Source organism: Aethalodelphis obliquidens, unplaced genomic scaffold (genome assembly GCF_003676395.1).
Source record: "Aethalodelphis obliquidens isolate GAN/ISIS:26980383/991018 unplaced genomic scaffold, ASM367639v1 scaffold1, whole genome shotgun sequence".
NCBI classification, from domain to species: Eukaryota; Metazoa; Chordata; class Mammalia; order Artiodactyla; family Delphinidae; genus Aethalodelphis; species Aethalodelphis obliquidens.
The window spans coordinates 74,315,548-74,327,066 of record NW_020837945.1 but is presented as its reverse complement, the minus strand read 5'-3'; the positions used below and the strand labels follow the sequence as shown (position 1 = coordinate 74,327,066).

Here is an 11,519-nt window from a genome sequence, read left to right as displayed (position 1 = left end):
ACTTTAGAAAACTGTCAGTTTCTTAGTTTCCTATAAAATTAAACATACACCTAACCTATGATTCAGCAATTCCACTCCTAGGTAATGGCCCAAGAGAAAAAAAAAAAAATGCCTAAAAAAGATCTTGTGCAAGAATGTTTACAGTAGCTTATTTCATAACAGCCTAAAACTGGAAACAACCCAAATGTCAATCAATACAAGAATGGGTCCCCTGTGGTGTCATCATACCATGGAATACTACTTATACATGAAAGAGAATAAACTGATACACTCCATCAACATCACAGGTGAATCTCAAAAATACTATTTTGAGCAAAAGACGTCACACACAAAAAATTCATACCATGTGATATCATCTATATGGAATTCAAGAACAGACAAAACGAATATGTAGCAATAAAAATTAAAACAGTGATTACCTGGGGGTGGTTATTGACTATACAGGAGCAGGAAACTTCTGAAGTGGTGGAAATATTGTATATCTTGATTGTTGTGTGGATTAACAAGATGTGATACATCCAACTGGATGCTTAAGCTCTGTGCATCTCCCTGCAGGTACATTTGACTTCAATAAAGTGGGAAGAGAAAGTGAAAGAGAAGGAAAGAGATGGTGGAGAAAAACAAAACAAAATTAAATTATCTTTTACCTGAAAGCATGCACACACACAGAGACAAAGTAAACACGTGTAAGCCCTATGTTCATTGTGAGCTGGGCCAGTGTTGCAGAGTACTGTATACTTTAGATCCATTTCAATAGATATCTTCAAATCTCATTATGAGAAAGGGCTTTCCTCAATTCGTTTTCTTCTCTCTTGGGCTTTATTACCAAAATACCCACACATGTTTGAAAAGAGAGGGAACAGAAACACTAATTCTGAATTTCACACTTATCAGAATCCAAGACAAATTGTTCATTGTTGACATTTTCAGATTTCATCTCCTGCGGTGATTCTCTTCGGGAGAGGAAACTAGAAAGGAAATAACTCTCAACTCCTCCCTGGCCTCCTAACTCTGGCCACTTGATTTGAATCTAGTGTTTGACTAATAGCAGAAAAAAAATTTTTTTTCAGGAATAAAAAATTATTATTTTTATTCTTAGATAACTCTTAAATTTACTTGATATCACCTTCCCATCATGAATGACCAAGTGATATTCTCAACAATATTATCTCACTTCCTTGAGAAAGTGTACTGGTCACATAAAAATGTAACCATATGGAAATGAATTTCCCCTTTTCACATCTCTGTCCTTGGTTTCCATGGAAGAAGGCTAATTACCTTTTTAATAGCCCTAATTGACGGGCTTACAGATCGTATCCTTCAGTCCCCACTTGTGTGTGTGGTGACGTGGGGGAAGGGTGGCACTCCTTTTCTCTTGATCCCTGAGCTCCAGCTTTTCCCTTATTGGAAGGAGGGCTGCTGGCTCCTGAAAAGACCGTGCCTTGTGTTTCTCTGTTTGCAGGACTACCTGCAGCCCATTGTGGGCTGACCAGGAAGCCTTGCTTTGTCTTGGCCAATTGACACAGCTGCACACTCAGTAAATAGACTCAGATGTTGAGCTTTTGTTTGAAGGATCTTTTCAGATTAATGCAGAGAGAATTCGTTTTTAAAACTTAAGCCGGAGCTAGGATGAGTAGAATGGAGCTGTGAGACATTGAATTCACATCCACAAAATGAGACCAACTGTCTTACAAGGGCGTTTATCCCCTGTTCCTTTGGGAGGTAACACGGAGGGGAGAGGCTCCCACTCAGACCATTGTGAGGAGAAGATCTGACCAGTGATTACACCGGCTCCAGCTTCATTCTCCAAGGGGAGAGAGCCCGCCCTTGTTAAGTAAATGAAATTACTGCAAAATATTTGTCTACAACTGAGTTGGGTTTCCTTATTGCCAGATCACAAGAGGTTCTGATAAATGGTATAAACACATCCATGGCCCGTGACAAAGACAATTTTAACAGACTGGCAGACAGGACCGCAGTCTGGACTCAGATCTAGCATCTCAGATCTTTCAGTCCTCTCCTTTAGACCAGCCAATCTTATCCCTCACCCACGGGCTCATTCTGAACCATTACCTATTGGGACACAAGTATCAGGCATGGCTCCCAACTGATGGCTGGTCTCTTGAGGGGGGACCATATATCTTGGAGAATACCATTTCAGTTAGCACAGCTTGGAACTTTAGTCCCAATTTTGAGATTAGAAACTATTGTATTTCTTGCCTTTCAGACTTACAAACTCATTTTTCTCAAGCTACAAATTGGGTTTTTGTTCCTCTTTGCTAACAGTTCTAGGTACTGAGGGAGGCAGATTGATGTTGTGGAAAGAATTGTGGCTTTGACTCCTAGGATCTGAATTCAAATCCTACCTCTGCCACTTACTAGCTGTGAGCTCTAGGAAAGTCACTGCTCTGAGCACAGATGTCCTCACCATGACAATTAAAATACGATTACTTGTCTCATGATATTGTTGGCGATGGAAAGAGTTTCCTCATATATATGTGAACATAAGAAACAGTCTTCCTAAACATAATTCAAAAAGGCACATGCACCCCAATGTTCACTGCAGCACTATTTACAATAGCCAGGTCATGGAAGCAACCTAAATGCCCGTCGATAGACGAATGGATAAAGAAGATGTGGTACATATATACAATGGACTATTACTCAGCCATAAAAAGGAACAAAATTGGGTCATCTGTAGAGACATGGATGGACCTAGAGACTGTCATACAGAGTGAAGTAAGTCAGAAAGAGAAAAACAAATATCGTATATTAACGCATATATGTGGAACCTAGAAAAATGGTACAGATGAACCGGTTTGCAAGGCAGAAATAGAGACACAGACATAGAGAACAAACGTATGGACACCAAGGGGGAAAAGCGGGGGGTGGTGGTGGGATGAATTGGGAGATTGGGATTGACATATATACATTAATATGTATAAAATAGATAACTGATAAGAACCTGCAGTATAAAAAATAAATAAATAAATAAAATTTTAAAAAAAAAGAAAGAAGCACTTTTCCTAGAGTACTGTAGACTCCGCAACACGTTAGCTCTTCCTCTCCAGGTCTCTGCTTTCCAAAGGTTTTTGTTAAGGAATTTAAAAATATACCAAATGGAAAAAGCACCAAGGGAATGATCAGGTATGCATATACGAAGCAATCTTCCTTCATTATACTAAGCATACAATAAATATGCTTAGGAATGGCCGTTGGTGGGCACCCCCAACTCTAACCTTGTCAAACACTCCCTTTCCCTCCTGCAGCTGCGGTGTCTGAGTGACTGTCACCCTACCCATACCACTACCTCCCTGCTCCCCACATGCACAGTCACTAAGCTAAAAAAGAACTGCTGACAGAGCAGAGCCATGAATCAGAAAGATGCAGGGAGCCATCCCAGAGGAAAACAGGCATCAGCAATCCCAAAAGGTGACCATTTCATCCATGAATTATAGACAGGATGGTACGGAACGTATTTCCCAAAGGAAAATGGACTCCTCCTTGCTCCAGGCTATAGAATTGAAAGAAAATGATGTTCCTTCTTTACTTTACGGAGACACTACCCAATCTGGGTTCACTATCACATGTTGTCCATAAAGCACTTTGTGCTGAAGAGTCAGGACACCAGGCCAGCCCTGCCACCAGCTCGCTATAGGCCTATGGTCCCCCCAAAAATACGAGAAGATTGACCTCTATAACCTTAAGGACCCCCCCTGAGCCAAGCATCCAGGACTCTGATTCTCCTGCCGCTTCCTGAAAGGAAGGATGTGAGGGCAGAAGTGTGGGTTTTGAACCAGCTCCAACAATCAGAAAAAATGCTGACAGGATGGGACTGCCTTGTGGAAAACGACATCAACCCCTATGTTAGGTCAGATGTCAAATTTTGACCAATAGGTCTCTTAGACTCTAAGAAATGAATACTGCAAAATAAGTCTCTGCTTTTGGGAAATCATAAGAGAAATTGTGGTCGATTGAGTTTAAAATTCCAAAATATACCCCCAAACCATACCGTAGTGTTTCTTTTGTGGCTTAGAAAGCGAAAAAGATAAACTTCTCACTCTGACAGAGGACTCTGCAGGGGGTATCAGAAGAAAGGCATCACAACTTGTAGAGTCTTGAGCTAATACCAAACCTCTCTAAGCCTCAGTTCTCATTCCTTTCTCTGTAAAATGGGGACGGAATTCCTCCTCAAGGACTCTTCCTCCCACGAAGAGAAGGACAAGACAGAGAAACAGGGAATAGTTTAGTGATGCCACGTTTCCTGCCTGGCCCAACCCCTCGCTATAGAGCAAAGGAATGGGTCTATGTTCCATGAGTGGGCTATATCTGTCCATAGGCTATTGAACAGTTAACCTTGGAAATGTTGGAGCTTCCCAACATGCCTTGGCTGGAAATCAGCACTAAGAACTTTGACATGAAGTGCTCAGACTGAAGGAAGGCGGCATGGGGCAGTATTTGAGAACACTGAAACAGAGCGGGCTGAAGCACAACTTGGAGAACTGAAAAGAACAAATAATTCTGAGCCTGGACCAGGGGATGCAATGGGAGACTTGACAACAGCGTGTCACCTGCCTTGCTTAAATAGGACAATTAAGGAGCACCGGGCTGAGAGTCAGGAGGCCTGGGTGCTGATTCTGCCTTTCCACTTTGGGCCCCAGCCTCTTCATCTGTAAGGAAAAAGGCAGGGCCTTTTCTAAGGGCCCATCTATCGCCAGGTTGCTGAATCACCCAAGAAATCAGCTTAGTACTTATTCCCCTCCTCCAAGGCTCTTGAGCCTGATTTCAGAAACAAAGAATCATGAAATCAGGGCTTCCCTGGTGGTGCAGTGGTTGAGAGTCCGCCTGCCGATGCAGGAGACACGGGTTCGTGCCCCGGTCCGGGAAGATCCCACATGCCACGGAGCAGCTGGGCTCGTGAGCCATGGTCGCTGAGCCTGCGCGTCCAGAGCCTGTGCTCCGCAACGGGAGAGGCCACAACAGTGAGAGGCCCGCGTATCGCAAAAAAAAAAAAAGAATTATGAAATCAGAGTTTCAGAGGGAGCTACCTTTGGTTTGGAGGCTTTTGGCCATTGGGCTGAGTTTCTAAATCTCACTCAGTGGGCCGTGTAGGTAGGCAAAGGTGGCTTCTGCTGCAGCCCATGGATGAATCACCAGATAAAGCTACTTCTGTGGGTCCTCTGCCCACAGAAATGCTCCACGGAGGGGCTGGAATTTGAGCTGAGTCTTAAGGGATGCACGGGAGAGGCACTGGTGGATGAACATTCTAGGCAAAGGCAACAACTCCCACAGTTCCTAGTGTTATATGAAGAGTCTCAGACTGTATAGCAAATTCCCTGCTATAACCAAGAGTCCCCAAAGCATACAGTGGTTTACACCCCATGGACACTGATTTCAAGCTCATACACAGGATGGGAGGAGCCGCTACCCTCCACCTATCATTTAAGTTTTTGAGCTGACTGAGGCTCTGCCATTTTTAACATTTGGCTTCAGAAGTTGCCCAGAGGGTCATCTTCACTCCAGGCAGCCAGACAGGGCAAAGAGCTCAGAGCTGGCGCTTGTCACTCCCCCCTTCCCCACACCGTGTCTGCTGCAAGGGGAGCTGGAAAATGTAGATGTGTGGCTGGGAAATATACAGCAACATGGATTCTCGGGGATGCCAGCCTCTGCCACACAACCTGGTCCACTCCTCAGGGATGGGTCAGCAGGAAAAGAAGGCAGAATCCCAAGCAAAGCAAGGGGGAGAGAAAGGAAGTGTCAGGCAACCGGGAGCAGTACTCTGGGGGTAGTCAGACATGCTGTTGACTCAAGACAGCTTCATTGTTGGTAAGCCAATTTCCCTCTGATGGGATGAAGAGGCCTGGAATCCCACGGGGAAGGGGGCCTCCACATCACTCCCGCTGCTTTTGAGAAGGAGAGAGAAGGGATGTGACAAGAACGATTTTTCACAGGCAGCCATCCGGGCCTCCCAGGGTAAAGTTTGGAAAACCCCTGGCTTCCCCTGGCATTGCCCTTGGCCCTTGGCCCCTCCTCCTGCTCTGTTTTCAGCCCCTCTTTCTGGGCGGGCTCCAGTGGCCAGACGGTCGCATGGCCTGACACCTTGGTTCGGTGCCCAGCCTGTGGGCCACTTGGGGCTCGAGTTACTGGTGGGAGCTAATTCAGGAGCCTGGCCCAGCCCTGTGGCTTTGATGGGATTTCATCACCCTGCCTGCGCTGCTTGGCTGGGTGCCTGGGAGAGCTACACAGTGTTGCCCCAGGCTATCTGCTTCCACCGAGGAGAGGCCCTCCTCTCTGAATAGAGGACCTGGAGGTGACTTTTGAGGTGAGGTTTGGGGCTCTCTGGTCCACCCAGCCTGAGAATCGATCCCCACGCCAAAGCCATCTGCCTTCACCCGACTTTCCCAAGGGGCAGAGACAAGATAAAGGATAGAGAATTAACACCAAACAACTTGTTAATGATTTTATTGCAGGTTAGATAAAATGCCTCAAATAAAACTACAGGAGACCTTCTTTAACCTTACCAGGCTGTAAATATGTATTAACTCAATTACTATCAGCAATTAAGGGCTAGTTTGGGAACAGTGGCCTGAGACAAAAAAGACATTATCATCCTGGGAAATGAATCCAGAATAAAAGGAATTTCTTCCACCTTAGCTAATGAGCAGCTGTATAGGGATGGAAATGAAGGCCTTTGCCTCGAATTGCTTTTGACCGTTCAGGAGAGGAGAGAAGGTCCCCTTTACGGAAAGCTCTTGGAAGCACATTAGGGACGTTGTTACAATGCAAATGAGGAGGACCCGTTGTGTTTGGGTGGTTTAGGAGTTTAGTAAAAGGAGTAACATTTCAATTAGTGGGGGAAGGAATGAGAACCTGCCTCAAAGAGGCTTAATTGGCAACTTGGCTTTCCCAGGGGGCTTTGAAGTAGCATCAGAGATGGAAGGTTTTCAGAGATGGGTGAAGAATAGAGCAACTGTAGGGCCCTGGGCGGTGGGAGTGAGAGGGCAGGTGGGGATGCTCAGAAGGTGAACCCCACCGGGCCACCCAGTCCCAGCGCCGGCTCTGATCTTCAAGGCTCCTGGACCCCTTCCCCAGCATTTCACCCAATTCCCCTCTGGGAGCATCAGGACCTGTCCCTTTCTAAAGCAGTCAGGCTCCGTGAAACCCCTTCGCTTTTAAGGGTGAAACCCCTTCGCTTTTAAGGACGGCAGCCCTAACCTCACCAGTGTGGAATTCCTTTTTTCTTCTCAAGAGTCCCTTTTGCTAGGTCTCTAAGTCCAGCTCAGCAGACTGGGGAATTCAACTCCTAATTGCTGAGAGTTTGGGGGAGGGGGTGTGCAATATTGCATACAAATGTGTATTTTCTGTGTGTGTGTGTGTGTGTGTGTGTGTGTGTTGAAGGACCACAGGGTCTGATGATTCAAGTATGATCTGACCTGAAGGCAAGGGATTAAACAACTGACTTTTCAAGGAAGACCGCTCAAATTTTGCAGGGGTCCAGACTTGCATCTTTCTAGGGTCTTCCTTTGCTGCTGCTGAGAGCCACAGTCAAAGGTAGTTCAGGAGTCACTCATGTCTTCGTACATCTTCACTGACTTGAGGTTTTACTTCTCAATCCACTCATTCACAGGATATGATGATTTTTTTTTTAATGTGGAATAACCTTCCAAAGGAGATATTACAGATAACATGCCAAGGTAATTGTTTGAAATGAGATTTGGAAGAAAATTCAACTAACCCTGTGTTTTAGTTGAAAGACAGCCATCTGACCAGGGGTTTGGAGAACCATCCACACAAGGCCTCCTAAGTGGTGAGCTGGTCTTTCTAAGCTTAAAAAAAAAAAAAAAAGAACCAGAGTGAAGAACTTCCCAGTGACCCCATGACTCTGTTGGTTCACTGGATGTTGACTTTGGGGAGGGCAGACTTAACTCTCTGCCATGCAGGCCTCCGTGGATGTGGACTGGATTGCGCTGGAGGTCTGACCAATGAACCCTGAGCTGGAAGGCGCAATCACCCTCCATTTGAAGCAATCAGCCCCAAACACGCAGGCCCTCGCTCCAGCCTCTGTCCCTCTGTCCTCCCTTCTCCCGTGGGTGGCTTTTCCTGGAACGCTGGCTCATATCTCTGGAGCCTGTGGTTTGGGGATCACCATTAGCCAACTACAACAGGGTCTGGAGAGTTTACTTCTGCTGTAAAATGGGAACTGGACGCACCCTCTGAGTAATACTCATCCCTTGGCAGGTCTCAGCGGTGGCCTGCTACTGTACAAGTCACCCTCTTCCCACTCCCCTCGCCTTGGGTGCCTGTGTAGCGTGACCACTCCCTTCCCCAACCTCTCCTCTTGCTGCTTTCCCAGAATCAGGACTGAAGGAAAATACGGTATCTGTCTGCACCACGCACGTTCCTGCATCCTGGGCAAGCTGTGGTGTGTCCAAGCCCTATGCCACTGTGAGGAGACAAAACCAGGGCCTTAGCACAGCAGTGTCAACTCCTGATAATTGCCCTGAGTGGACAGGAGATCCTGCACCAGTGACGACTCAGTCACTCAGCAACTCCAGGCTCTTCAGCCCCTGGAAGGTATTATTGACTCAATGCTGGGACAATACAGAATCCATGCGCTGGAAAGGACCTTAATAAAATCCTAACCAACCTATGCATAAGAGACTCAGGTCAAGACAGGCAAAGAAACCTACCCAGGTACCCTTAGGGAGTGAAGGGAAGAGTTGAGATCCAAACCTAGGTGGTGGGTCTGAGGCCAGTGCCCTCCTTCTCATAGTGTTAAATCCCAGCTTCCACTTTCCAGTGGGTGCCTGCCTTGGCTGGCGTGGAAATCAGTTTTGTAAAACCCTGAAAAGGAAAAGAGAGAGACAGAGAGAAGTAGGCTGCAAGGCAAAAGAAAGCCAGCAAGCATCTGTCATGGGTCTTCCTGTAATGGATTATCAAGACATTATTACATACTCCTGCCCAACTGAAGGTGCATTTTGCATACTTTCTCTGTGTTTCTTCAAACCGTTTTATTAGAATCAAAGCTGTTTCAGTGGTGCTTTGTTTAATGTTCAAGAGAAAGTTCTCATACTAGACTGTTATTTCCAAAATGCATTTCTCAGTATCCAAAATGTTTCTACACCCAACATCACACAACCTGTAAGGGCAAAACGACAGATTCTATTATCTCTTGTATTGTCTATAAAGTGAAAATGGGTCTTCGGGAGGTGAAGTAACTCGTCCGAACCCACACTTCTCACGAGTGGCTCATACAGACCTAGGTCCCAAGTCTTCTGACACTTGGCAGCACCCTAGTCTCCAGCAGGAAACACCCTGGCTCCTGACAATATCCCGTTATTTACTCATCCTCTTTAGGGAACAATGAAATCAACGTTCCTTTGAAGCAGGAGAGTTTGGATAGACAGGGTGTATTGGTCGCCACGTCCCTCCCCTCCTCCAGCTGGTATGCAGCCGTCAGAGACTATTCTGAGTCCACAGCCCCAAGCTTACCATTCCCATCGGAGTCCAGGTCACCAGCAGCGCCTCTCTGAGCCACTGTTCTGGAATGAATGAGCAGACCTTTCAGTCTACTATTTTAAAGGAACAGGACATGAGGAAACACATCAGTCCATGCAGGGGGTGGGGAGAGGCTATGGAGAGGAGACAAAATCTTTTCATCAATTTTGCTGCTTGAGAGTTTCTTCTGGACAATATGAGGAAAGAAGTGAAGAACTAAATGTGGAAAATGTGAGCTAATACAGGGTGTTCACTCCCCAGACTAGAGCCTCACCAGGAAAGTAGATAACAGAAAATAGTTCAGACAAGAGACAAGCAGCAAATAAACACCCAAAAGAATAAGGAAGAATTACTTCCTCACAAATGTCTCCAAAAACAAAAAATGCAAAGGACATGAAATACGTGCTGCTTAGAGCTGACATAGGAGCATTGAACTCACGCTCGAAATCTGCTGGTACTAAAAAAGAGTGTTTAAGAGAGACATGAGTTCCTGTTGCACAATTCCACCTTTTTGTCTACCAAGCTCAAGTGGGCTTTTCTGCAGAATACACGAAAATCTTCAGTTGGAAAATTGTGTGTGTGTGTGTGTGTGTGTGTGTGTGTGACTACACTATGTGTGAAAGCTTGTACCTTAGTTCGAACTCTTACCCATCTCTCATCTGGAAAATGACAATGGCCACAAAACTGTCCTCCCTGCCCCTTATCTTGAGTCCACCTCCACACTGCTGTCTAAGATGCAGATCTGACCACTTCCCTCTTTGACAGGAACCTGCCCAGGACTCCCCACGGCCCACAAGAAAAAGTCCACCTCATAGGCAATGTCCTCACCTCCCTCTCCCATCTCAAGGCTCATTGTTTCCTGCCTCACGATTTATGCGCCACGAACATGGGGCTCTTCAGAGTTTCCTGCCCATACCACATGGTTTCTCTCCTCCACAACTTCACTTACACTGGAACCTCTGTCAGGAACGACACTTGCCCCTCCAGGACTATAGAACACATCCTACCTTCTTTTTGTTCTCCCACAATGCCCTGGGCACATCCGCATCTCACACTTAAAATGATCTGGTTTTGTGTCTTTGTCTGCACTATTCTTAAAAACGACAACAGCAAATTTCTATTGAGGAATAACATTCATCAAGAACTGTCCAAAGTTTGCAACCTGCTGAATGTTTACACATCTTAACCTGCTCCAAGGACAAGAAGTGGCCATTATGTTTTTGAGGTCAGCGGCTGAGTTTTGATCGTCTCTGTAATCTCAGCACCGAGCACAGTGGCTGGCAGGCAGGTACTTCACAAATAGTGCTTGAATGGATCAAAGAATGGTTCTCTCCCTGTGTCTTCATCTCTGTTTGACTCACTTTTTCTACCAATTCCCCCTTAACCTGAGTTGCTCAACGGATAATTCAGGATTTCTTGCCCAGGCTTTGGGAGCCTGTATTCTGAGTGATGAGGTTTGTGAGGAAGTGTTGGTGGTTGGGAGTAGAAGGATAGGGTCAGCTTGGATGCCAAGAACCAAACCTGGATATGCAACTCGGAAAGATCCAACGCCTGAGCATAAGAGAAAATAAGTCTTTTCTCTTCAAAGACTTTACACTGTAACTGCAGCTACAAAAGCTTACCATCAGTTGAGAACAAATGAAGAAAGCACGTATCAGACTTTTTGCTTTAGATCTAAGAAGGACAAGTGACATTCATTTCTTCCACCCTCAGCTTCTGGCACCAGGCATCACTGTCACCTTAAGTCAACAGCTGCTACCACAACTGAGGAGGGAAGGGTCTATTCTACCTACACCCACGAAAGCAATCGTAGGATGTGTAACATAGAGTGATGCTTCCTAAATGCTAACGTCCCCATCCACACACTTGTCTGGGAAGCCCACAACAGGAAACAGTAAACCCACCATTTACTTGGCACTTACTATGTGCCAGACACTGGGCTAGGCAACCACCTACATATGTACCACATTTATTCTTCACAGGTATTCTCTCACGTAGGTGATATTCTCCCCATTTTACAG

The 11,519-nt window shown here is 45.8% G+C and overlaps 1 long non-coding RNA gene across 1 annotated transcript; it reads right to left on the bottom strand.

Moving 5' to 3' along the window:
• Positions 1 to 425: 425 nt before the first annotated feature.
• LOC113620821 (uncharacterized) lies at positions 426 to 9,661 on the bottom strand. Its single transcript, XR_003432950.1, has 3 exons — positions 9,493 to 9,661; positions 8,691 to 8,844; positions 426 to 565 (listed from the first exon to the last, which is right to left on the bottom strand). It is a non-coding gene; the product is annotated as an uncharacterized LOC113620821 (long non-coding RNA).
• Positions 9,662 to 11,519: the final 1,858 nt, after the last annotated feature.